We start from the raw sequence: 23,826 nt of genomic DNA, 5'->3' as shown, positions 1-23,826 counted from the left end.
GAAGGCGCCTCCTAATATAGGTTTTTCGAGATATCTGGTACCTGCGGACATATACTCTCCCTCGCTTTGGTAGAAATTGACTCACAGATCGATAGCTTGCGGCTATGATACCTTTTATGGATGCGTGTGGCAGTAGAACAAACCGAATTCCCTCCGTGTTACTTACTGCTCTTATTAAGGAAACATGTCATAATTCAAGTGCAATTAATCAAGTCGAAACGTGTCCCATATGCTCAAACTTTAGACAGAATTTAACCTTTGTTTTCGCTCTCTCCTTAATTTAGTGTGCCTAAAACTGGAGATTTATGAAGGCTTACTTTGCACTTTGGTTGGCATAAGAGTAATAGCTTCCTAGCGCATTAACAAGCTGCTCCCAGTCAAAGAAGGCCACTTAAATGGGTGTAATTAAAACCCATGTGGCAGAGACCTCCCCTGTAGATGTGCAGCAGCGTAGCCAGGAGAGGAGCTCTCCGGCCGCCCACGTCAGGATGGATCCCCTGACTCCTGGGTGGACCTGGAGAAGCTGGAGGCTGAGGAAATGCAGGTGTACTGCAGAATGTCTCTCTACCTTTGTCTCCAGGCTCTCCCCAGAGAGAAGCAGGCAGGCTGCCCTGCCATCACTGGTAATGCCCCGCTTCCTCTCTGCATGTCTCACTTGATCAGGCATGAGAGCCACAGTGGAGGTGCCGTGGCATATGGCTGGGCTCATTGTAGTTTTTTTGTTGTTGAAAAAACATAATTTTTGGGGAAAAAGAACTGTCCAAAGGCAGTTGCTGCCTCCATTTTGAACTGGTCTCCTCCGTTTTGTACGGCTTGGCTGTGGATGACGGACAGCTGAAAATAGCACTGCTGTGGCTGCCTTGTTGCGGGTGATGGAGTAGCCATTGTTACTTTGGCTAAGGCCAGTCAGAAGCACTTTAACTTTTCCTGGTGTGGTGTGTAGGATCAATAGGGACGTGGAGGTGATTCAAATAGAAAATAGAACTGTGTGTTGGTACTCCATCTTGCTCTCTCTCTCTCTCTCTCTCTCTCTCTCTCTCTCTCTCTCTCTCTCTCTCTCTCTCTCTCTCTCTCTCTCTCTCTCTCTCTCTCTCTCTCTCTCTCTCTCTCTCTCTCTCTCTCTCTCTCTCTCTCTCTCTCTCTGTCTGTCTTCACCTCAGTCTGTCTCTGTTTGTCTCCATCTCTCTCTCTCTCTCTCTCTCTCATCTCTCTGTCCTGTCTGTCTGTCTGTCTGTCTGTCTGTCTTCACCTCAGTCTGTCTCTGTTTGTCTCCATCTCTCCCCGTCTGTCTGTATGTCTGTCTCTCTCACCCCCTCTCTCTCACCCTCTCCTATACGCCTCCCTCAGCAAACCTTACTCAGCCCCCTAGAGTACGATTGACCTGTCTTTGACCTTCTCCACCTAATGAAGTGATTCAGTGTAAATCCCCGTCCAAATAGCAAGGTGTGTGGACGGCTCCCACACGACCCCACTTCAATCGATCCAGATGATTAGGCAGTGAGGGAAATCAGAATGTGTTTCCCTGTAGTAACCCCCCCCCCCCCCCTGACACACTGTCCCCGGTGCAATGAACCACCTCATGTTTTTCTCTGCTTATTATCTCCAAACCTTAAATGGTGTACTTGAATTTATACCTCTAAAATGGTATTGCTGTCTCAGTTTTTCCCCCTTGAACCACAGAGTCAAAACAAGCACAATGTTGTTGTGAGAATGGTGTCTTGCTGAAAAGGATATGTTTCTGCTATTTTCCCGATGTTAATATTTCTTATATTGCCCCATGAGCTGATGAAACATAAAACCATCTGTGGTTTTAGATAAAGAGAGGGAGGCATAAACAATGCCTGACTTCACAAGTTTGATGTTATTTGTATTTCCTGTGCTAGATTTTACCTTTGGCTTAGATACAGAACCATAATCCGTGTTATGCTGTTTAGTGGATGGAAGTGACAGCAGGACATTTCCACCACCATACAGTTTAGTTTTTGACATTTCCTTCCTTTAAGATAAGCCAGCCCCGTCAGATGGGGCGCCTACCTTTTAAAACGCTGCTCTGGGATTAAAGAAGGATGCTTGTGCCTTGAAACATGACAGATGAAAGAAAAACAATAACAAAAGCTTCACATTTGATGGTTGAGCAACCCTGAAAAAGTTGGAGTACTTATTTTCCTTGACTGTTGAACGCAATGATGAATGATGAGTGTGTGTGGTAGGTGTGTGTGTGTATGTGCGTGCGAGTGTGTGTGTGTGCGCAATTGTATGGAGGTGACTTCTAGTCTCACTGTATTTCACCATAAAAACTGGTTTCTCAAACCGGTAATGCATTGGCGAACACATTTTCTTGCACTTTCTTGCAAAAGTAACAGCTCAGCTAAATCATTTAATTTGAGTTTATTGATACATTTTTCTCCTACCATTAGTGTAATATATGCAAATGACTGAATGGGGTGTTTGTTCAGCGTTTTAGAGATCTCTATCTATCAGTGGTAATGGGAGCCTACAAAGGCATGCAATTGAGGCACGAGTCTCCTGAGGGTCTTATTTCACAGGAGGAGCTTTGGTGATCACCCCCCTCCCCTCTCTAGGACTCTGTGGCTGCTGGGTAAGGAGTAGCAGAGGACTCTGGGGGTTGTGAGTCGGGAAGAAGGGGTTCCAGGGGACCATGCAGACTGGGTTCCTAATGGAGGAGGAGGGGGTCGGGGCTCTGAAGAGAAGCCAGCCGGAGTCTACTGTGGATAGATGGTTAGGTTTGTCTAATAGACCCCTTCACCCCCTTCCTTTAACACCATCATTCAAGGCGCTGATGGTCTACTTAACCTTTCAGCTCCCTGAAGACCTAATGGGGAGGAAATCAGCATGTGTCATTTTTAACCCCTAACCCCACCCACCACCCCACCACTACCACAACTACCATTAACACTTGGAGCAAAGAGCTGGCCACATGAGGCAGAAGTCCTGACCAAGAGCTGCTCGTAGCTACACACTGTTGTGTTTAATTAGCTGTTCTTGCTAATACATCTTTGGCATGTCAATTCAACAAATTATTTGTATTGATATGAAGGCCTGTTCTCTAATAGCAGCTGTCTGTTGCAGATATGTACTGTTTTCAAATAGGATCATGTTCCTAGTGTGGAGGAGTTTGGCTCCAGGCTGGTGACATTGCGGAACACGCACACACACACACACACACTCTCACAAACACACACACACACAAAGAGGAACACACATGTGAGGGTGTTCCAGTAACTCTGAGAGGCCAGACAAACTCAGCCCACACACTGCTCTGCTCTCCGCATGCCCAGGGGCAGAGCAGCATTACCACCCTCATGACTTCTCCATTGACAGACGCATTAATGCAGGTACCACCTTTTGTTGTTCACAGAGGCATCCTTTTGATTTAGGTCGGATTTCAAAGAGGGGGAGGGCACTGCTGTGTGTTTGTAAATGGGCTTATGCCAAATGACAACTCATAGGGTGCCTGTTTTGTTTGCTTTAGAGGAATGCACCGTGTCCAGGTTATGTATTCCCAGTGTGAACTCCTTGTTTGCTACTTTAGTAGGTAAACCCTGGTTTTCATTCAAAAGCAATGGGAATGAGTTTGTTTTGTGATTGTATTTTTTGGTTTTAAATTTGATCTAATTGGAAATACTTGAAAAGGTGTTGATTATCTTTAGGTTGTATGTATGTGCTGTTACCTGTTCTCGTCAAGTAAACATTCTTTTTTCCCCATATGACAATATGACAGACATAGATGTCACTTTTTTCTGATACACACCTCAATGTAGTTAGCTGTTAATTTGTTTATGTTTACAGTGCATATAGGAAACCAGGTCAACAGACTGTGGTGGCATTTTCACTAGCCTTGTTTACCTCGGCAACCCTCTGTTTGTAGTGTTTTCTTCGCCTAATGAAATGCACTGTAAATTGTGTGGCCAATTAATTCCTATTTGCAGCACAGATAAAAACCCCGGAGCCTTTTAATTAGCCCCCCAAAAAACTGCAAAGAAGTTAATAAATAAGGGACAAAAAAAGAAGGGAAAAGAAACAGACGCAAATAGCGTTTTGACTTCAGAATGTGTCACTCTCCTCCGTGGTTACCCAGCGTTCCATTTTGTCAGCGCATGTCCGTCACCAGACAGAGGCAACAGTCAGAAACAATAGGCATCTTTCCATTCGCATGTGTCACAGGAGAGACTCCGGATTTAATTAACCAATTTCAATAGACCAAACACCATCAGCCTAAAATGGGGGTTGTAATTCTAATAATGACAATATGGGGGGGGGGGGGGGGGGGGGGAGCCATGTGCTGGGCGATGTCACCATCTCACCACAGACCCATGTTTACTGGGAACTGGCAGTGGAGGCCATGTGTTTCCTCTGATATCATTCTATGCTCTTGATTGCCTTGATCTGTGGCGGGACGGGAGATATACGGTGTCTGAATGAGAGAGGGGACGAGGGAGGCTCAATGACTGCCTCTTCACATCCTGTTTAGACCAGCTGACAATGGAAACCCATCAAGCTGCACTATAGGGACGAGGTGCTGTTTGTATTGTAATGATTAGAATGGTATTTAACACAACTCTGAATGTTACTGATGATTTATGTGTGCCGTGTTCTGATTGTTCAAGTGGTGCCGCTGTTTAGGGGAAGTGGAAGGACAGATGCTGATTCGATGTTGACATTCACACATTACGAGATTCACAAATGAGTGATTTGAGCACCGGACTCACTGAGTCGCTACATTCTCCTCCATGCAGTTAAGCCAAGATCCATAAAACATATTCATGCTCCTTTGCCTGGATCAACACCATTAACCTCGGCTCTCCATGTCTAGTTGTGTGCTGGTGTGCCGCAAATCAAATTAGATGCCCGGTTTCCAAATCAACTTGAGCTGAATTTGTTCAGTTGTCGACATGTCAATTTCTAATCACTTGGGGCGAAATCACACATCCACTGCTTTAATAAGTTGATATACGCAGACTCGGAACAATAATGTGGGTATTCTAAAGAGACAGCTGACAGTCTCGAACATTTCTATTTTTTCTTTGTACAAAGTTGGAACCCCAAGTCTTGATATGATGCCAGGGGAGCACTCCAACTGAAGCCCAACTCTCAGTGAAAACGACACATGTTTCACTTATTATCAACAAGAAATCTCATTTTGTCATTTCTGCGTCTGATGTTAGACGAGACATAGGGACATCTCAATGTGGCCCATGTCATTATGCGAGCGAATTCCCCCCGAAACTCCCCAATCAGTGTCTTGTTAGTGGGCAACGCAGTGGCTGATGTGGCAGGTCCATTAGCCGGTGGAGTTAGCTGACAGGCCGCCTGGCCTCTGTTCCCTGGGGCTGGGGCTGATGCCAGGGATAGAGAGGGGGGGGGGGGGGGGGATATTCCCACAGACTACCCAGGCTTCAACCCCGCTCCCTCTGGGTGAGATGCTGTCATATTCCACTGATCAAGCCTGAGTGCCCTGCCAGCCTGGGGGCCTCGAAGGGATGGACCCAGAGCCTGGCCTCGCTCCCTCGGGATCTAGTCCCACTGGCCCACCTGTGTCCCGGGAAACCCCCACACGTGGAGTGGAATCTCATTGGTTGAGGAAACCCCAAGCCTATGGACTGTGCAGTACATTCAGTGACTGCCACCGCCAGGTCTGTATTTGGAAGCAAATATTTTGTTTTAAATACATTGGCAATCCCAACTTGCTTATATCATAAAAATATAAATGAAACAAGTATATTTGTAGTAGTGAACTAGTACCCTCCTCTCCCTCCTTCCTTCTCCTTGGGAATCGTAGCCTCAAAGTCGGTCTTGTCTGCAGCTCCAATCTTCTTATCATTACTTCCCCAAAAGGCCTGTTCTCAGAGCAGGGTAATAGACAGAGCCCAGTCGCCCTCATTTGTCACAGGCTCCTTGGTTTGATGCAAAGCCCCCCTCAGCACTTGTTGCTGAGTGCTAATCCCACTGTAGACACCGCTGCCCTCCTTCCCACCGCTCGTCCCCACTCTCCCTTCGTCACGCCTCAGGAGTTCACTTTCATTTGATGTTTTCATGAAATCCCAGAGCCTCTGTTGAATCGTGGCCCATTGTCGGAAAATTATTCTATCAAATGCAAATGAAAACGTGATTGGTGGTGGTTGCCAGCAACAACAAAAAAACATAACAGTTTACTGTTTGTTTATAGCAAGTCACACTAATAGAGGTGTTTGGTGTACAAGTGAGAACTTTGTAAGACTGTGTAAGATACAATGTGTTAAGTGAACGGCATACAATGTGTTGAGTGATGTGCATGCCTCTGTAATATCCATTGTTTCAATGCACTCAGGAAATGATAAGTTGCTAATACCGTCCCCTGATGCGGCGCTTGTTTGTGAAATGAGAGGTGAGGAGGGCACTTAATGGTGGCCTGTGATGTACAGAGGAGACGGCTGACATGTATTCTTCGGCAGACAGCGGCTTGTCCACCAGCGGCTCCATTTATTGTTCTTTATTGCTAATAAGAAGCACTGGGCAGGGCCCAAAGCACTGGGGAGAGCTCCTTGATGAAAAGGCCTGCGTGTCATTAGACAAGTAGTGGCGTGCACCAGATGAAACCGCTCTAAAATGTAAACCAAATAAATGCCAAAATATTTCCTCACATATCTTTAATGTTATTATTTTTCCTGCTGACGGTGCTTGGGGAATAGAACTTGTTCTGCTGTTCAGTAGCACTCTTCCGCCCGACTGCTATCCTTCCTCCCTGACAGGACCTGCGAGATCAGTGTCTCCATGCCTCCAGGGGGTCAATCCTACTGCCTGCTCGATACATGTTGTTCCCACGTACGATTAGTCGGATGCATTGACCCAGTTTACACGCTTTAAAGCAATTAAGAGGCTTCATTATGCAAAATAAAGTGTATTAATTCTCTCCAAGTTACTAATTGACTGTGAGATGTATCGTCAGCGTTGGACTTGACTCCCTCCCTGGTAAGGAGGAGATCCTCATCCGCCTCAAGGTCGTCCTTCCAAGGAAGAGAGAAAGGAGAAAGCAGGCCTCAGGATGAGCTCATGCATCTGATGTTCAGAGAGTGCCTCAGCGAATCCAGCACTCAGCAGTGAAAGTAGAAGGAAGGAGCTCTAATTAAAATGAATTTGTGACAGCCAGGAACACTAACAGTTACAAACTGCTATCTGATGGTAATCAACGGGGGTTTCTCCATTAATTGGCAAAATGAGCCTCATCAATCACACCGAGGGGGAGGCAGACAGAGACAGGCGTCGCCGCTGCATCCCGTCACCGACGCCCGCCGTAGGGGGACCAGCGTGAGACACATTTCGAGGACAGAGTCATGGTGAGAGCCAGGAGATAACTTTTTTTTTCTCTCTCTCCTCCTCCTCCCCCCCCCACCCGTTCCCCATGCATCTCTCGCAACTCAATACTGAGCTCCCTGACTCACTCTGACAGCCTTTGTTTTGCCCCCTCCGCATTTCAAATGGGATTGGTTGTTTTTTGCTGTCACTCAAGCCCTCGACAGGATTGTCATAACATTGCGAAGCTTTGCCGCTTTATGGAAGACATTCTTTGCCAACTTGTACTAAGACACCTGTAGAAAGTGTACTTTTCTCTCACTGGTTAACCAGTGGTCCTGACTGTAAGCACTGCATGGTTTCTATATAAGCACACAAAAGTGAGCCCTAAGTAACTCTTTTGCCTCCGACATGTTTAGTAATTAGCAAGAGGAAAATTACTTTAAAATCAGTTTTAAACGCTTTCTTAAACAAGGTCAAATGTAAGTACATTAGCATGTTTATTACTTTCATGCTACAAAAACAGGTTTCATGTAGTCAACTCCAGGCAAGCAATATCTCCTGTATGAACATTATCTCTACCTTATAAAGCAACCTTTCATGTGAACTCTGTGCTCTTGCAACTGTGATTTATCTAGCCAAATAAATGCCTGGGCACCTTGTGTTGTCACCCTGCCTGTCTCCTGGGGTCTATAAATACACTAGGCAATAATTGACTGCTCCATCAATAGCCCAGATCAATGGACTGCTCCTGTTCACCGTGTCACCCGATCGATTTTGGCCAATCACAGGAATCTCTGGCTGCAAATTAGTTATTGCTTTATATCGCTGCGCCGTGGTGTGCCGCGTCAATGCACCGCTAACCCAGTTACTTTGTGTAAAATGCTAAGCACAATATATCTCCTGACAATACTGATCAAGCCAAGGTGTCTGTGTCATCATCTATCTTAAGGCCGAGATCGCAGAAACGTAGAGCATTTTTCATATGAGTCACTATCAAACCTTTTGTTTAGCCTTGTGAGTCAATACTGGAATCTACAAGGATGACCTACTTATACACCACAAACAGCGACATATTCCATAAAAAATCTCAACTGACAAATATAATTAACAATTAACCCTCTATTAGAATTGTGCCGAGGCCGGTTGACCTGCAGGAGTGGTGCTGTAGGCGTTGATGCTAGCTGCTCCATAAAGCATGATTAGATGCGATGAGCAGAATGACTGTGGAGAAGGCTCAGTGATGGTGGGGGTGGTGAGGGCAGGATCGGGGTGGCAGAGGAGACAGCAGTGACAGGCGGACACAGCAGGCTGTCCCTAGCCGCAGCCACACACACACACACCACACACACACATACCAACCCACTCTCACACACAGCTTTTGTCTGAGCTGTGTCATTTAACAGAAACAGGGATGTGTGAGACACCGCTGTCTGTCTGAACCAACTCTGACCTTGAATTGACTTTCGGTGATGAAGACTTACAGTTGATCCCTGGGCTTTCTGTCTCCCCCAACTCCAGCCCATATTCTTACTCATATCAGTGTTCAGGGTTTTGAAGGACAAAGAGAGGAGCATGTTCTTCAGGAAAGAAGGATCACAAATTGAATCAAATATTTTTTCTCTCACAATAAGAATTGATTTAGTTCTTTCCTTACCTATTCCCCCTCCCTATGTTGTACTTAATTTGCACATACACAAACACACACACACACACACATACTCACACATCCTCCGACACCTATGATGTCGCATCTCCTTTCACGCTAACAACACTGTCAATGAGCCGCCATTTTGAAAAGGTTGAAAGCCGGTTCCCTTCAAGCAAGCTTGTTTTCACACGCTCCTGCTTTAATTAGCCATCAACAAGGAAAGTCGACAGGGAGGGCACAGCCGGCCGGCAGTGTCCTGATGTCACATGCCACGGATGGAACGCAGGTGTGAAAACACACATCCAGAGTGTTAGAAGGGACAGGCGTTAACAAGATGCACACCTCCACCCTTGGCTGTCACCTGCTCTGCGGCCTGACATCAGCACACAGCTGCATGCAGCACCTAACCCACCTCTGCCCCTCAGGAATCCACTACACATAGTGCTTCATGGGTTTTGTAGTTTTTGTACATGTCTCTAGATTATGTTCCTTAAAGCATTGCTTGTAGTGGGGTAGTCAGAGTGGATTAAGACACTCTGTGGCTCCGTGACCCTGGTGAATTCAGCCATTATCCAACCATTTGCATCCATAGTGTTTCTCCCACGCAGTAAATACAAATCCTCTCCACATTACAAGTGTTTGTGCATAAACACTTGGAAATGATAAATACAGGACTAATCACATACAAAACTGATGCATTTCACTCATGCATAATCAAATGTCTCTCTCAATTCACAATTCAGAAGCATTTTGTGGATTGTTGCAACAGAAAAGAGCCCATTAAAAGAAATTACCTCCATGAGTGTAGGTTGCAAAAGTTAACACTTCAATGCATTATGCCGTTGAGCTTTAAGGGGTTAACTGTAAACACATTTTCTGTGTTCGGTAGCCATTAAAAAGCAGATATTTTGTTAGTTTGTGATTCCCTCTTTAAAGGGCATAGGAGTCAAAATAAAGGAGCTTCTGCATCAGCGGCAATCTGCTAGCTGCTGGTCCAATATCTCAAGTGTTAGCAGTGGAAGAGGGCAGGGTGTTGATGTGTGTGTGCGTGTGATTTTGTTTGTGTATGTGCGTGTGCCTGTGTATGTGTGGGATAGCCGTGAGGCAGTGCAGAGTGATAGCCATGAACGAGGCATTTTCCAATGGAGTGATTAAAATGATTGAGGACAGAGGCGATCTCATTCATCTCAGAGCAAGGTGATGAGGGACAGTGTGTGTGTGTGCCTGTGTGTGTATATATATATATATATATGTGTGTGTGTGTTGGTCAGATCTAGAGCAGGCTGTGAAATGGGACTGGCACTGAGACAGACAGAGAGATGCTGATAATGCCCACTGGAGGGGCATCTCTGTTCAGACTGGCTCTCACACAGACAGTAATACGAGGGTGACAGTCTGACCCCACCCACCCTGGCAAAAACACTTTTTCCGGCACAGAAAAGCTGTGCTGTGTTCTGCTCTGTTTCTTTGCCCAGCATGACTTTTTATCGTTGTCGTTTTCCGGAAGACACAACAATCAGCGGTACTTTATTTGGGGGACATTGTGTGTGAAAAGACAGGGCTTTAATCATTGTAATTGTGCCCTCTGTAATTAACTGTGCTGGGAGGTGTGGTGTTGGTGTGTGCTGGTGTTGCTGTGTGTCCTGGGTGTCTGTCTACCAGTACCTATGTTATATTTTACCCACCAGACCTCCATTACACCAGACAGCTCTCTTTTATCAGTCTGTCAGGACACCTGGTCAGGAAGCGGTTGCTCCACTTTCAAGGGAGAGTCAGAAAGCTATTGCCTGTAATGAGACAGTGAAGCAACTGTCTCAGGCTGTTCTATAGTGGAGGGGGAGGGGGGGGGGGGGGGGGGGGGGGTTGAATGATGTCTACCTGTTTCACAGTATTTTCCCAGTGTTAAGTTGTCAGGCAGTCCTCTTCCTCCTCTAATCGTGACTAAGAGGCATTCCGTTTCATGTCCAAGGCTACAAACACTACCACACGGTTACAGAGTCTGACCTCGGTGTTCCTCAGTCTCTCCCTGAAGTCTCCACCCTCACCACCCCACATCCCACTTCCCCCTAGGACTTCATGCCATATGTCTGTAGGGTTGTCCTCAGAGATCCTACTGACTACACCTAACACTGTCAACATTGTTACAGCTGTTGGTAGTGTGTGTATGTGCGCTGTTCCAACTCCCTGGCAGCACAGAACTCTGTGTGAACGTAGTAAATATGCTGTAAAGCAGAACTGAAAATGAGTTTTAAGTTCATCATCACATTTTTCCCATGGGAAAAAAAAACACAGACAAGTATGTTAAATTAGGCTTTGAAATTGGGAGAAAATAGGCAGTCTTCTCTGCTTGAGACCAGGGGGGGGGGGGGGGGGGGGGGGGGGGGGGGGGGGGGGGCGTGTCGCCTCAAGGAGCTGAAGCCCAACCCCCTGCGTGGAAGGTGCCGCCTCTCTCAAGTGCCTACGACCCGGATAGTGAACGCTACGGCAAGTGTGAGGGGGAACCATGAAGTGATCTGACGTAGATAGGTGGCTGTTACGCAGTTAGGTTGGGTTTTGCCCCTACTATACAAAACCTGAACTGAAAATGGGTGAGAAACTGTTCAACGGTCTAACTCCACATTTCAGTGCAACAAAGTTTTCGCGCTTTGCACATGCTTTTAGCAACTCATTTCACACGTATATAATGTACTGAGAAGCAAATCATGGAATTTGCTTTACAGCATCTTTAATGCTTTTCAGAAGCACAATACAGGTCTCACATTGAATTGGCTAATGAACCAAACTAATCTTTTGAGTCCCATCGATGCTCATTGCTCTCGGTAACACCTGTGGGATGACTGTCTGACATTGATTCCCCACCCTCCAGACAGACAACTTGACAATTCCCCTCAAAGGCTGACCTGGAATATCTCAAACTTCTCCCCTTCTGTCAGCATCTTCATAGTCACCTTAGTAGATTCCTTCATGAAAAGCTGATTGGATTTCTTACCTCCCTTCAGGCTCAGCCCAAAAATCACTGTCTGGATTGTGTAATTACTTTTCTGAATTAGTGACTGTGGCCAGAGGGCTGTTTATCATGCATGCGCTGCTGTGTGGTCGAACATGCACATGTGTGCTATTGATGCCTAAAAGCCATGTTTCACTTGGTACTACCGGTAATGACAGTCAGATTGCCCAAATGTTCAATAGCAGTTGGCTTGCTGCAGAACCTTTCCAACCCCAGAAACAGTCAAGCATTTGTGGGTCCTAATAGCTAAACATGCCCCTCTGCTGGATCCTAGTTGCTTTTCTGGATCCCCACGAAGTCGCTTTGTCCCAATATGTTTTGCAATGTCACTTTAGCCATTAATGTGTGAATTACCCCGCAGATTTACAGATTTAGCATCTGGTCCTACCTTGTTTGTGATTATCCCACATCGGGCGACTTCCTGTGGAGAGGAGGGCACATGTCTGCAATCCAGTGGTTACCAGCTGGGCTTCCCATGCACTCAGTCAGGATGGCTGTTGGAGGGGTCTGGAAATGCATGGCTGTGTTAAGTCGTCCTTGGGGCTGATAATGCACGAGGCTGTTGTGCCAAGTGTTAGCGTGTGCTTATGCATGCTGAGAGTGTGAGCGGGTGTTGCAGGGTGTCTGGAGGGCCATATCTGTAATTGGAAGTGGATTTGCGGTTTGTTTGGGCGTGTGTGTCTATATAGGTTAGGGTTATCGCGTGTGTCCATTCTGTGTGTGTGCATGTTTCTTTGTGTAGGTGTCTGTGGGTGGGGGGGTGGGTTGGGTACGAGTGTGTGTCTTTGTGTAGGTGTGTGCATGTTACTTTGATGTGTGTGTGTGTGTGTGTGTGTGTGTGTGTGTGTGTGTGTGTGTGTGTGTGTGTGTGTGTGTGTGTGTGTGTGTGTGTGTGTGTGTGTGTGTGAGAGAGAGAGAGAGAGAGAGAGAAAGAGTGAGAGAGAATGTGGGATGTGCTGCGGGAGTTGGCTGTATCGAGAAGAATCCCATTGTAACACGGGTCAGATAATGATTAATAAGTGCGCCAGTAGGACTTAGCCACTAATAGATCTCTGGAGAGATAGCCTAATCCCTCAACAATATCTGCTTATCCTATTACCAGTGAACTATGGATATACCTCTGTATCTTTATATGAAGACTAAGCTGTGCGCTTATCTTTAAGCTGATTAGATACCGTTGGTCACATAGTTACGTTAAATTGCAGTAACTTGTTTTACCAGGAGGTCCAGATGGTTTACACTTATTTCTTTTAGGATGAAATAGTGAGTAAGCTCATAAATTGTTTCTTCTGTTTTCTCATACGCTATAATACCTATTATGTTGGATACATTTCAAAAATATAAATTCCACCAATCTCTTAATCTCTGTCAATGAAAGTCTATTCTTTCCAGGCAATTTGCTTTGTAGCACGATGAAAGGCAGCGCGCTAAATGGTGTGTAATCTATCCATGGTGTGTTTTTGGTGTTCGGAGATGACAGGAGGAAGCTTACTGACCGTCTTTCAACGTGCTGCAGTTGTTGTAAAATTAACTGAAGTAAATACTCTGTCGACCTTTTCTTCCTTGTTTTTTTGTTGTTGCTGAGACTTAGCAACATGCTTTTCTTTCTTTCTCTTTCGGTAGAGAGGAGACTCATTTGCAGTCCTGTAGGAAGTGATTGCGTGTGTGAGTGGGTATTCTCCACAGGTTTACTGTCCCTGCATATCCAGTAAGGACTCTATGAGCCTTCCCCCAGAATTACTGACTCTCGGTTTCTGAATTCATATAACTATATATATTAGATCATGCTCCATCAATTGCAAGTGATAAGCACAGCTGTTCTCTGCTCTATCGGCTGCTGATAGGGGCAAATATTCCCCGGTCAATTAGAAACACTGATTCACAAACGGTGTGCATGTTGTCTTTTTTTTCCAATGATTCCTTGTAATGCTGCATACCATACTGTTATCCCATCACTGAAGCATATCTCAAACAACAAGCTTAACCCATCAGTTTAATGATCTCAATGGACAGTTAATTCACTCGTTTATTTTGAAGCTTGTTTTCTAAATCAGTCTAATGCCTGAAAATGTAAGTTAGCCAAGCCAACCCGAAGCATGGTGATACTGTGGTTAAGGCATTCAGTGCTGTCTAAGTTTAGAACTGCCTCAATCATTACCTTCCTATGAAATAGCAGCCAGATCTTGACTTTACCGCTATGCGAGGCCAACAAAACAGGAGGTGTTTTTTTTTTTTTTTTACTTCCACCTGTCTGTTACCTGTTAAATGCGAATAACTTAATGCAACAATGCCCTAGAGTTTTCCTCCCCATGAATATTTGATAGGCCTGTAATTCCTACAGCCTGTACCCCTGTTCTTTCTGGCGTCTGCTTTCTCATCTAAACACAGTTGGCTCTAATTGCCCTGCTTTGAAGGAGGGCTGTTCTCCCATCAACCCTGCCCCCCCCCCCCCCCCCCCCCCCCTCATCGGTGTGGGGGTTGTCAATGTATTTACGTCCAGGTTTGTTGTTCGATGCTCACAGATCACTATCAGTGAGGGATCGGAAAAAGTCGCACTCAATTTAGCAGCTAATGAGAAGTGACAGATGAATCCAGGGCTTTTTCCTGCATCCCCCATTATCTCACTGTACGTCAACAACACGCCCTGTGCCCTTGTTTGGAAGGTGTTGCTCCAGAAGATCCAACGTCTAGGTTGTTGTCGTCCCTCCCCCCGTCCCCCTCCTGACCGTGAAACCCTGCTGGGCAGTGACACAGGACCCCTTATCTCTCTTCTCTGCTCAGAAGGACATGATTAGCCTAGTCTAGCTAACACCACATTTTGGAATAGCCTTGAAGAGAAGTTTTTTAAACATTCTGTTATCCTATTAAAGCATCTATTGAGGGAGAAAACAAGGACCGCATATCAGACCCACATAGTAGGGGAGCCAGCTCTGTGGTACCTTCACACGCAAGCTATCAGCATGAGTTTCTTACACAGGCAGGCAGTCGTTCTCGTCTTTCCTCCCATAAATCCAAGTTTCGAGCGTGGATTCCAGGTGTACTCTGATATAGAACTTTGAAAGAGTTCCTGTGCAGAGCAGACAAGGCCTGTCTGCTAGGTCTGAGGTTCTGTATCTATGCTACTTTTTATTGACTCTAAAGTCCCTCGTTTCGGTGTGGTCTTTTCCTTTCCAGAAACCAGGGTGCGTTCAATAGGTCACAACACAAGTTTAATTTGCGATTGTTCTCGAGTGCTTGTTATTAGTGTGGCATCAAAGCAAGGCTTGGTAAACACATTTGCATTTTAATGGCTGATATAGATTGTTCCCCGCTCAATAGTCTCCTGTTAGCCCTACATATGTGGAGAGAGAAAAAAATACACTCTAAAAAGAGCACTCTGCATCTACAGTTTTCATTAAAAGCCCCAACTAATGTGACCCCTGAACACCCCACTCACTCTGAGTGAAAATAGAACACAGGTACAGAACATGCATAGATAGAGTCCCCATGTTTGGTACAAAGAGGCAGGGTGGCCTGTTTAGAGGCTAACTCCCCTAGGATCCAAAATAAAGAGGTCTTATTTGTAATTAGTGAAAAGATTACGCTACTAGGGCCTCTTGGCAGTTGATGTTGTTAATGAAGAAAACCTGTTGATGGAAGTGAGACATTGCTCGAAAGAATCGTATTGATGTGAGACCCGGTCTTTGATAGTAATGGAGCTGGCCAGTGTTAGGCGAATTTTCACGTAACACCACTTCTATAATGTACGTTTTACAAAGGTTGTGGTAATGTACCCCTTACACAGAGCATAGAACACACACACATCAATGTTTGTTTTGTTTCCAGTACTTTTTTGTTGTTGCTGTCAATGTATCAATCTCCTGGCTGAGGGAGACAGAGAGACAGCCGTAACAACACAGTGTTGTATGGGTGTTCAGGTAGATTGCAAGTTCTGCTCTATGAGCGACCTAGCTAACATTTCGCACAATTTCAAGAGCTGGAAACATCTCTCAAACTGTGTTCTCAGAGAATACGTGTGAGAGCTCAAGCTAACAAGACATGTCAAATTTCTGTTTACCCAGCTTGCATCACTCTCTCCCCTCTCGCTCACAGTGTTTTCATATACCCCCACCTCCCTCCAGCTGAAATCAAAGCATGGGCATTCACTGTGTCAAAGAATTGTTGAACTTTTGTACCGGGGGACATTTCGTCTTTTGTGAGCGAGAGATATCAGGCATTCCGGTAGATGAGTGCGTGAATGGAGGGGAGAGAGCATCGCACAGGCATGTTCTCTCTCTGCAGGGAGTCTACTGTCTGAAGACGCATTTAAACCAACCAAACCTTCACTGTCTTCACTATGACACCCAGTCAACTAGATAACAATGATGCCTTTAGATGCAGCCACAGAGTTATAGAGAACAGCCAACTGTAATTGGCAGAATAAAGTGTGGATTAAATACAGGGTTCTCATGGCGAAGGCAACAGCGGTATAGTTTCCCTGATGTTTGTGACAGTTCTGTTGTGTCTACACAATGGTGGACTGCTTGTTGGATGAAAAGGGGCAGAGAGAGAGAGAGAGAGATAGAGAGAGAGTGTTTTCGAAGAGAGGCTTCAATTTGTCTGTTTGCCAGTGTTTCCCAGCCTCTCAGAGAGTGGAGACTGTGACAAGGCCCAACGGTTCGGAGGAGAGTTGTGTTTATCTGCCGCATTGATTTTATAAAAGGTTGCTTGGTGGGAGGCAGGTAGCCTGTCAAACCGAACCTCTCACCAAGGCGTTTCACATAGCTACGCTAATTGTGCATCCTCACAATGCAGTCACAGTGGAAAGGACACAGTATGCAAACATATGTTTCTGCGTGCACGCCAGTAACAATCTCAACAAGAGCAAGAAGAGACGGCCGTGGGTTTTCTTGTGTAAACATTTTTCGGCCTGTGAAAGGCCCTTTTTTGATATTGAAAGCAGCTGTCAGATGCATGATGCTCAGTCACAATCCACATTTCCATTTGGACTTGTTTTTCCCTCCACCGCAGTGGCAAGGAGGTACAGTGTTTTGAAATTAGATATCAGCCGCGGTGGCGACAGTCGAGAGATTGAGAGAAAAATAAAGTGACAGAGAGATAGGGGGATTGACGGATTGATATACTTAGCTTGACAGATGGCTCTACATGAATATGCCGATGGAACAATGTTTAAAGAGAGGCAGAGGATGAGGAAAACAGAGGGAGGGTGTGAGAGAAAAAGAGTCTGAGAGGGAGAACGAGAGAAAGAAACAGACAGAGAGAGGAGGCTGGTAAGACGCTGGAAGAGGAGGGAACTGGCAGCAAGGCACTTTGATTTTTTCCAAGTTGGAGCAGAACCACATATAGCCAGGGGCGATTCATCAACTCCTTGTCAGTGCTCTCCCCCGTCTACCTCCTCTCTCTCTCTTCAGGAGGTGCCTTCTCCAGGGGAGGAGAAGAGATACCCCCTCCCTCCCTACCACAATCGTCCAGCACTCCTCCTCCTCCTCCCTTAACACACAACCAACAGGCTGCAAGACTAACTTTCAGACAAACATTCTTATCTTCGCCACACTGTCAACAAACAAAATAAGATTTTACTGATCTGTTTTTACAAAAAAGGATTTTAAAGGCGTATTGGTTTGGGGTCAATGCTATTTTGTTCATTTTTACAAGCATATTTTGTACTAATTATTTCAAAGATGCCCATAGAAGGATTGACCAAACTTTCCCATGACTGAAGGTCAGTGGTACAGACATTCTTGTTGAAGTGGTGCTGTGTAGCAGGATCAAACACCAGAGCATTAGATGCAGGGGGGGCATGAGGAACTGGTAGGGAAACAGGGATTGTCATTGTTGGCATCATTGCCGTTGTCATCTTAATCTCTGTCGATAGCTGTGGGGGCTGTGTGAGTGCGTGCACATTTCTGTGTGTGTGTGTGTGTGCATGTCTGTGTGTTTGTGTTTGTGTGCATGTCTGTGTGGGTGCAGTCGCATGCCATTGATTGTGTCTGAATCTGTGATTGCCGTGCTCCAGGGGTGTTTGCACACTGCGCCAATGTTTTGCATGTAGCTGTCTGGCGGTGTCGGCGCTGAGACTGGGGGTGGAGGAGAGGTGGGGGAGAGGTGGGGAGGGGGAGTGTGTCAAGCCAGGGCCCTGTGAGGAAGACAGCTGGATCCACACATCTATTATGTCACAAACAAACTGAGTGTGGGTGCCAGTTTTCTGTCACTCATTAGACACTAATCATTGGCAAATCCACTTGCCTCCAGCACCCACATCTCATTCCCCCTGTCAATTAGGGCTTTTTTGTTGCAGCACCCAGTGGTTTTAGACTGGAGCCCCCATGGAAGCTCGCTAGTCAAGATGCCTGAGACACAGCCGCAGAAAATCTCGTGGAGATCATTTTATCTTCCCCTTGATTGCCAGATAATTATCAGTTAATTATTTAGAGCCTTAAATTAATTTGCTAAAAATAGTCTCTGTGCCTCCTCGTCTCCAATGGAGACGGCTCCATTATTTTTCCCCTCTCGCCTTCCTTGCCTTTCACCATCATTCCCTCCCTCCCTCTCTACTTCCCTCCCTTTCTACTTCCCTCCCACTCTACTTCCCTCCCTCCCTCTCTACTTCCCCCCTCCTTCTCTATTTCCCTCCCTCTCTACTTCCCCCCTCCTCTATTTCCCTCCCTCTCTACTTCCCTCCCTCCTTTTATACTTCCCTCTCTACTTCCCTCCTTTCCTCCCTCCCTCTCTACTTCCCGCCCTCTCTACTTCCCTCCCTTCCTCCCTCTCTACTTCCCTCCCTCTCTACTTCCCTCCCTTCTTTAGCTCCCTCTCTACTTCCCTCCCTCTCTACTTGCCTCCCTCCTTCTCTAGCTCCCTTTCTACTTCCCTCCCTCCTTCTCTACTTCCCTCTCTACTTCCCTCCCTTCCTCCCTCTCTACTTCCCTCCCTCTCTACTTGCCTCCCTCCTTCTCTACTTCCCTCTCTACTTTCGTCCTTCTCTACTTCCTTCCCTCCTTTGTACTTCTCTTCACTCCCTCCTTATCCCATCTATGAAGAAATACGCAATTATCATAGATATGATTTGCATAGTGGAACATTCAAGAATATAAAATAATCTAATCAGCTACAAGATTTGTTTTTAGATTCAAAATGATCAAATTAAGCCTTAGTATTTAGCGTTGTTTGTGTAGACTGTGTTAATTACTTATCTTCTCTCTCTGCCAATTATACATGTTCTGAGCTAATTATGTCAATGTTAAATCATTCAAGTAGTCAGCTGTTACCTTTTAAAAAAAAATGTTTATAAGATCCATGTGCATATTGTATCAGAATATAATGTAACATATATTATAAACCAACAAACAAAAGATTGTTGGATAATAACTCTTGAATAGTAACGTTCCCCACTCTTTTCCATAGCCCAGACACTTTATTAAGTTAAAGTTGGTCTGAACAACGAAAAGTATTTTAATGTGATTAATTTGCTTAACGAATCAAATGCCCCCGCATCCACACACACTCCATCCCCCCACTCCGAGCTGAAGCCAAACTAGCTGGAGCAGTGTAAGGCCGAATCCCAATACTCTGTCTTAACCCTACCCCTTACCCCTACCCCTTAGTTTACCCCTACCCCTTAACCCTACCCCTTAGTTTACCCCTACCCCTTAACCCTACCCCTTAGTTTACCCCTACCCCTTAACCCTACCCCTTAGTTTACCCCTACCCCTTAACCCTACCCCTTAGTTTACCCCTACCCCTTAACCCTACCCCTTAGTTTACCCCTACCCCTTAGTTTACCCCTACCCCTTAGTTTACCCCTACCCCTTAACCCTACCCCTTAGTTTAACCCTACCCCTTAACCCTACCCCTTAGTTTCCCCGTAGCCCCTTGTCCCTCAAAACTGAGGGGTAAGGGCTACAGAGCCCTATGTCGTAATTTTTGTATCAATTATTTAAGCCGAAATATTGGGGCAGTATTGGGACACCACTTACTGTCACGTGAACGCGCAAAACTAAGGGATAAGGGTAAGGGGTAGTGGTAAGACAGAGTATTGGGATTCTGTCTAAGACTGCTCTGTGGTAGGGCTATTGGATGAAGCTGTACTGTGTCACACTAGCCGTAGGTCCAGCTGAAGGCATCTCGATCGATACCCACCACCCCACCCATCCCCACAGTCCTTGCATGCCTGGCATCTCGCACCCCCGCTCCTTCTCTCTCTAACCATCCTTCATCCTTTCACCACGGCCACTCCCCTCCGCTCTTTATCTGCAAACACAACCAGCTTTCAGCGAGAGGCTCCAACCAGCTGGGATACCATGTGAGCAAGCTGGCAGCCTCAATCAAATTAGCTGTTCTCTATCTCTCCCATCACCCTTTGTCTCTTGCTCTCTCTCTCTCTCTCTCTCTCTCTCTCTCTCTCTCTCATGTTTTCTATCTCCTTTGTAGTTTTTCTTTCTGTCTCTTGCTCTATTTTTTCTCTTTTTCTCTCCATCTCCAAAGTGCCAGAATTGATTTGCAGAATTGCATGTTAAAGCAAGTGTCCTCATTAGAATAATAACCTGCACCTACCCCCAGCCTCCACCCCCCTCCCAAAAAAAGGACAGCAGTTCAGCTCGCTGGATATTGATCCAATTTGTACGGCGGTAAGAGCATTTAAGTGCTCAGACTGGATAGTGGTACAGAATTTTGATAAAGTCCAACAAAAAGAGGGCTTGAGGTTCTGTTGGCATCTGAACCCCCCCTGCCTTCATCTGGAGTCAGAGATCTCCTAGCAGGCCTAGCGATGCGTCCATCGTGAAGGCTAAACCAGTATTTAAACACGCGCCAGTTCAGCATGTTAGCTAGCGTATTGTATTCTCTACTAGAAGTGCTTGCTTTAAAGTTGCTCGTCTCAGAACAGTAGACATGCCTTTTGTGACTTTTGTCGACCTTAACGCTCTCCTATCTAACTCATCTTGTGATTGTTACATTTTATTCCATTTTGGCTTCCCCTTTTCCAAACTGGTGGTGTGTGTGCTGCAGTAGTTTTCAATTAAAATCTCCAAACCTGCAATTCTTCCTTGTTTCATCGGTGCCTGAGATACAATCAGTGGATCCAATTGTGTAATCCATGTAATCACAGAGCAGTTTGTGGGAAACGATAAACTTAATTACCATCAGATGAAAGCATGCTGAGCAATAAGAGTGCGTCAAAGAGAGGTGTTTTGTGTGTGAGTGTGTGAGTGTGTGAGTGTGTGAGTGTGTGAGTGTGTGAGTGTGTGAGTGTGTGAGTGTGTGAGTGTGTGAGTGTGTGTGTGTGTGAGTGAGTGAGTGAGTGAGTGTGTGAGTGAGTGTGTGAGTGAGTGAGTGAGAGAATGAGAGAGTGAGAGAGAGAGATAGTGAAAGAGAGAGAGAGGTTTGTCGGTGTGTCTGTGTTTGGGTATGGGAGTGTTTAGCAGTATGTGTTTGGGTATGTGATTGAGTGAGTGTGTCACTACCTGCACCTGCCGTTGCACAGTTTTAATCAGACCATCATAGGCCAGATCATTCTCCATCCCCCAGCCTCAAAAGACAATTGGCATACAATTCCAAGTGATTCCTATCAGTTCACCCTGTCGTTATCATGAATAGATAAGCCCTGCATCCTACAGGGAATGACGTAGCACATAGCTAGCAACATTTTGAGTAGGAGACTGTGTCTGTGCATTCTGCTCATCCTATTCTGAGTCTGTATTGTCAAATGGAGAGGTATGAATTGATGTTTACAGATTAGATAAGCCGTCGGGAGGAGCGAGCGCTTTGACCTTTTAACGACTCAACAAGACGGAGCAGGGCCTTGTAAACATGACAGATTTGCATTGTCATGTTTTCACCCAGGGAGAATTGCAGTGTAGGGTCTTGGTCCTCAGTGTGAGATAATGGCATGTCTGATGGAACAAGTCAAGAAATGCTAGTGCGTGTGTGTGTGTGTGCATACATGCATGCCCGTCTGGCCCTTAAACACATGCTTTTCAGTCGACTCATCCAAGATGACCAACCCGATGGGTCCTTCCTCTTGACCTGACCCCAAACCCCCTCCTCCGTCGGCTTCCCGAGCTTGTCTTCCTTCCTTGTCCAGATGTGTTCATTCGGAAGCCCGGCTGCTCTCATTGAGTTGTTCCACCAGCAAGATGGGTTCTGCTGAGGAGCTGTGAATGTGAGGCCAACTCAGCCCTCCGCTCTCAAAAGGCATACATATTTCAGGCAGAAGAAATCGACAGTAAAATCGACACCGAATGTGTGCTTTTAATCTTTCAAATGAAGAGGAAGGAAGAGGTGTCTCTGTTGATGACTGAGGGCATTGGGTATGGTGAGGGCGGGGGGCGGGCGGCGGGTTCGGGGACGTGAGGTGACGTGAGGGGGACGTGGTTATGACTCTAAGGTGAAAACGGTGTGTGTGTGTGGGGGGGGGGGGGGATTCACTAGCATACAACTCTGCCCAAGTGGAATCCTGTTCTAAAGCTTGTGTATGTGTGTTTGTGCATGTATGAGACTTAGTGAGACACTGATCCTCATGCAGCTTGCGTTCTCAGCTGCCAAGCATTAGTAGCAGATAAGAGACCTAGAGACAGGGAGAGTCGAAAGTAGGCGGGGAAGTTAAAAGGCTCATTCCCACTTAATTGTGTGTGTGAGTGTATGTGCATGCTCGTGTGTGGATGTACGTGTGTGTGCGCATACTCATGTGTGTGGGTGTGTCTGTCTGTGTAGTGGGATGAACAGCTAACCAGATCTTCTGAACGTAGATAAAACGAACAGTGCAGTGGTTTAGCATTCCATTAGATATGCTGTCCATTTGAAGTCCAGTTCCATCAAGTCTTCTGGAACCAAGCCAGCTGTGAACTCATTTGTTTGTTTCCTCTCTCCTCGTTCCTTATAATCAGAGATTTTCCTCAGTCAAACCGGTCCACATAGAACATAGATCTGAGGGGAAAGTCATTTGACGGCTCCTGCTGCATTTCCAGTCTTTTTCACAAGGGAGGGTCACCGGTAAATGAGATTTTGTGATTTGTTGTGCTCTGATTGCTTATGCAGAAGCACAATGAAACATAATTACACGTCGAGGAAGGGCAGGAGACGATATCACACAATCACCATCGTGTTGGCCGCTTCTGGAGAGAGATAGAAGGGGGGAGAGCGCAAAGAGAGAACTGCAGGACAGGAGTTTGTCTGTGGCAAGCTGTTGATTTCCATCCTAGGTGTTGTGTTAATTACTTTGGATGAAGTCCACCAATTTTTCAAAGAGTTACACAGCACCATCCCATTCTGTTTGGTACAATTTTAATTATTTGTGCTGCGTGAAATGAACCTGACTTGGTTCTTTTCATGAGCACAACGAGCAGGTTTCTCCTCATTGGAATGTTGGATTTTAGACTTTCTTTATTTTATAATGTTTGGGAGGGTTGGATGTCAAAGATGTTTAGAGTTGTATGAAACAGAGTTGAAGACATTGCTGCATGTGTAGATGCCAGATAGCATGTCTGTAGACATATATATATTTTCTATATGTTTTTTTCAAGTTGTGGAGAAAACTGCATTGTCTTATTGAAAGCTCAGTTCTTCCCTGGTTAGCTTAGACAGCATGAACCCACTGGCCAAGCCCTCTCAGCAGCCTACCTTCTTCACTCTTTCTGCATCTCCCTTCTCTCTCCTCCACTCCCTCCATCTCCTCACCAGGTCACATCCCAGTCCCAGAGCTGGCTGCTGTTATAATGCCCTTTGACAGCCTCAGTGTCTGTGCCACGGACCAGCGCAGGGGGGACAGGCTGCACCCGCTTACGTGCCCCCACCCCCCCACCCCTCGTTCATCACATGCAAACCACAGACTGGTTCTGGTTGGCCTGGCTGGTACTGTGGACACAAGACCTGCCTGGCAGAA

General features: G+C 45.9%; 1 protein-coding gene across 1 annotated transcript in view; it reads left to right on the top strand.

Moving 5' to 3' along the window:
- Window positions 1-23,826, top strand: part of diaph2 (diaphanous-related formin 2) — a 360,351-nt gene that overhangs the window by 275,377 nt on the left and 61,148 nt on the right. The gene's annotated exons all lie outside the window — the stretch shown is intronic.

Source organism: Osmerus mordax, chromosome 12, assembly GCF_038355195.1.
Source record: "Osmerus mordax isolate fOsmMor3 chromosome 12, fOsmMor3.pri, whole genome shotgun sequence".
NCBI lineage: Eukaryota > Metazoa > Chordata > Actinopteri > Osmeriformes > Osmeridae > Osmerus > Osmerus mordax.
This window is presented reverse-complemented; position numbering and strand designations above follow the sequence as displayed.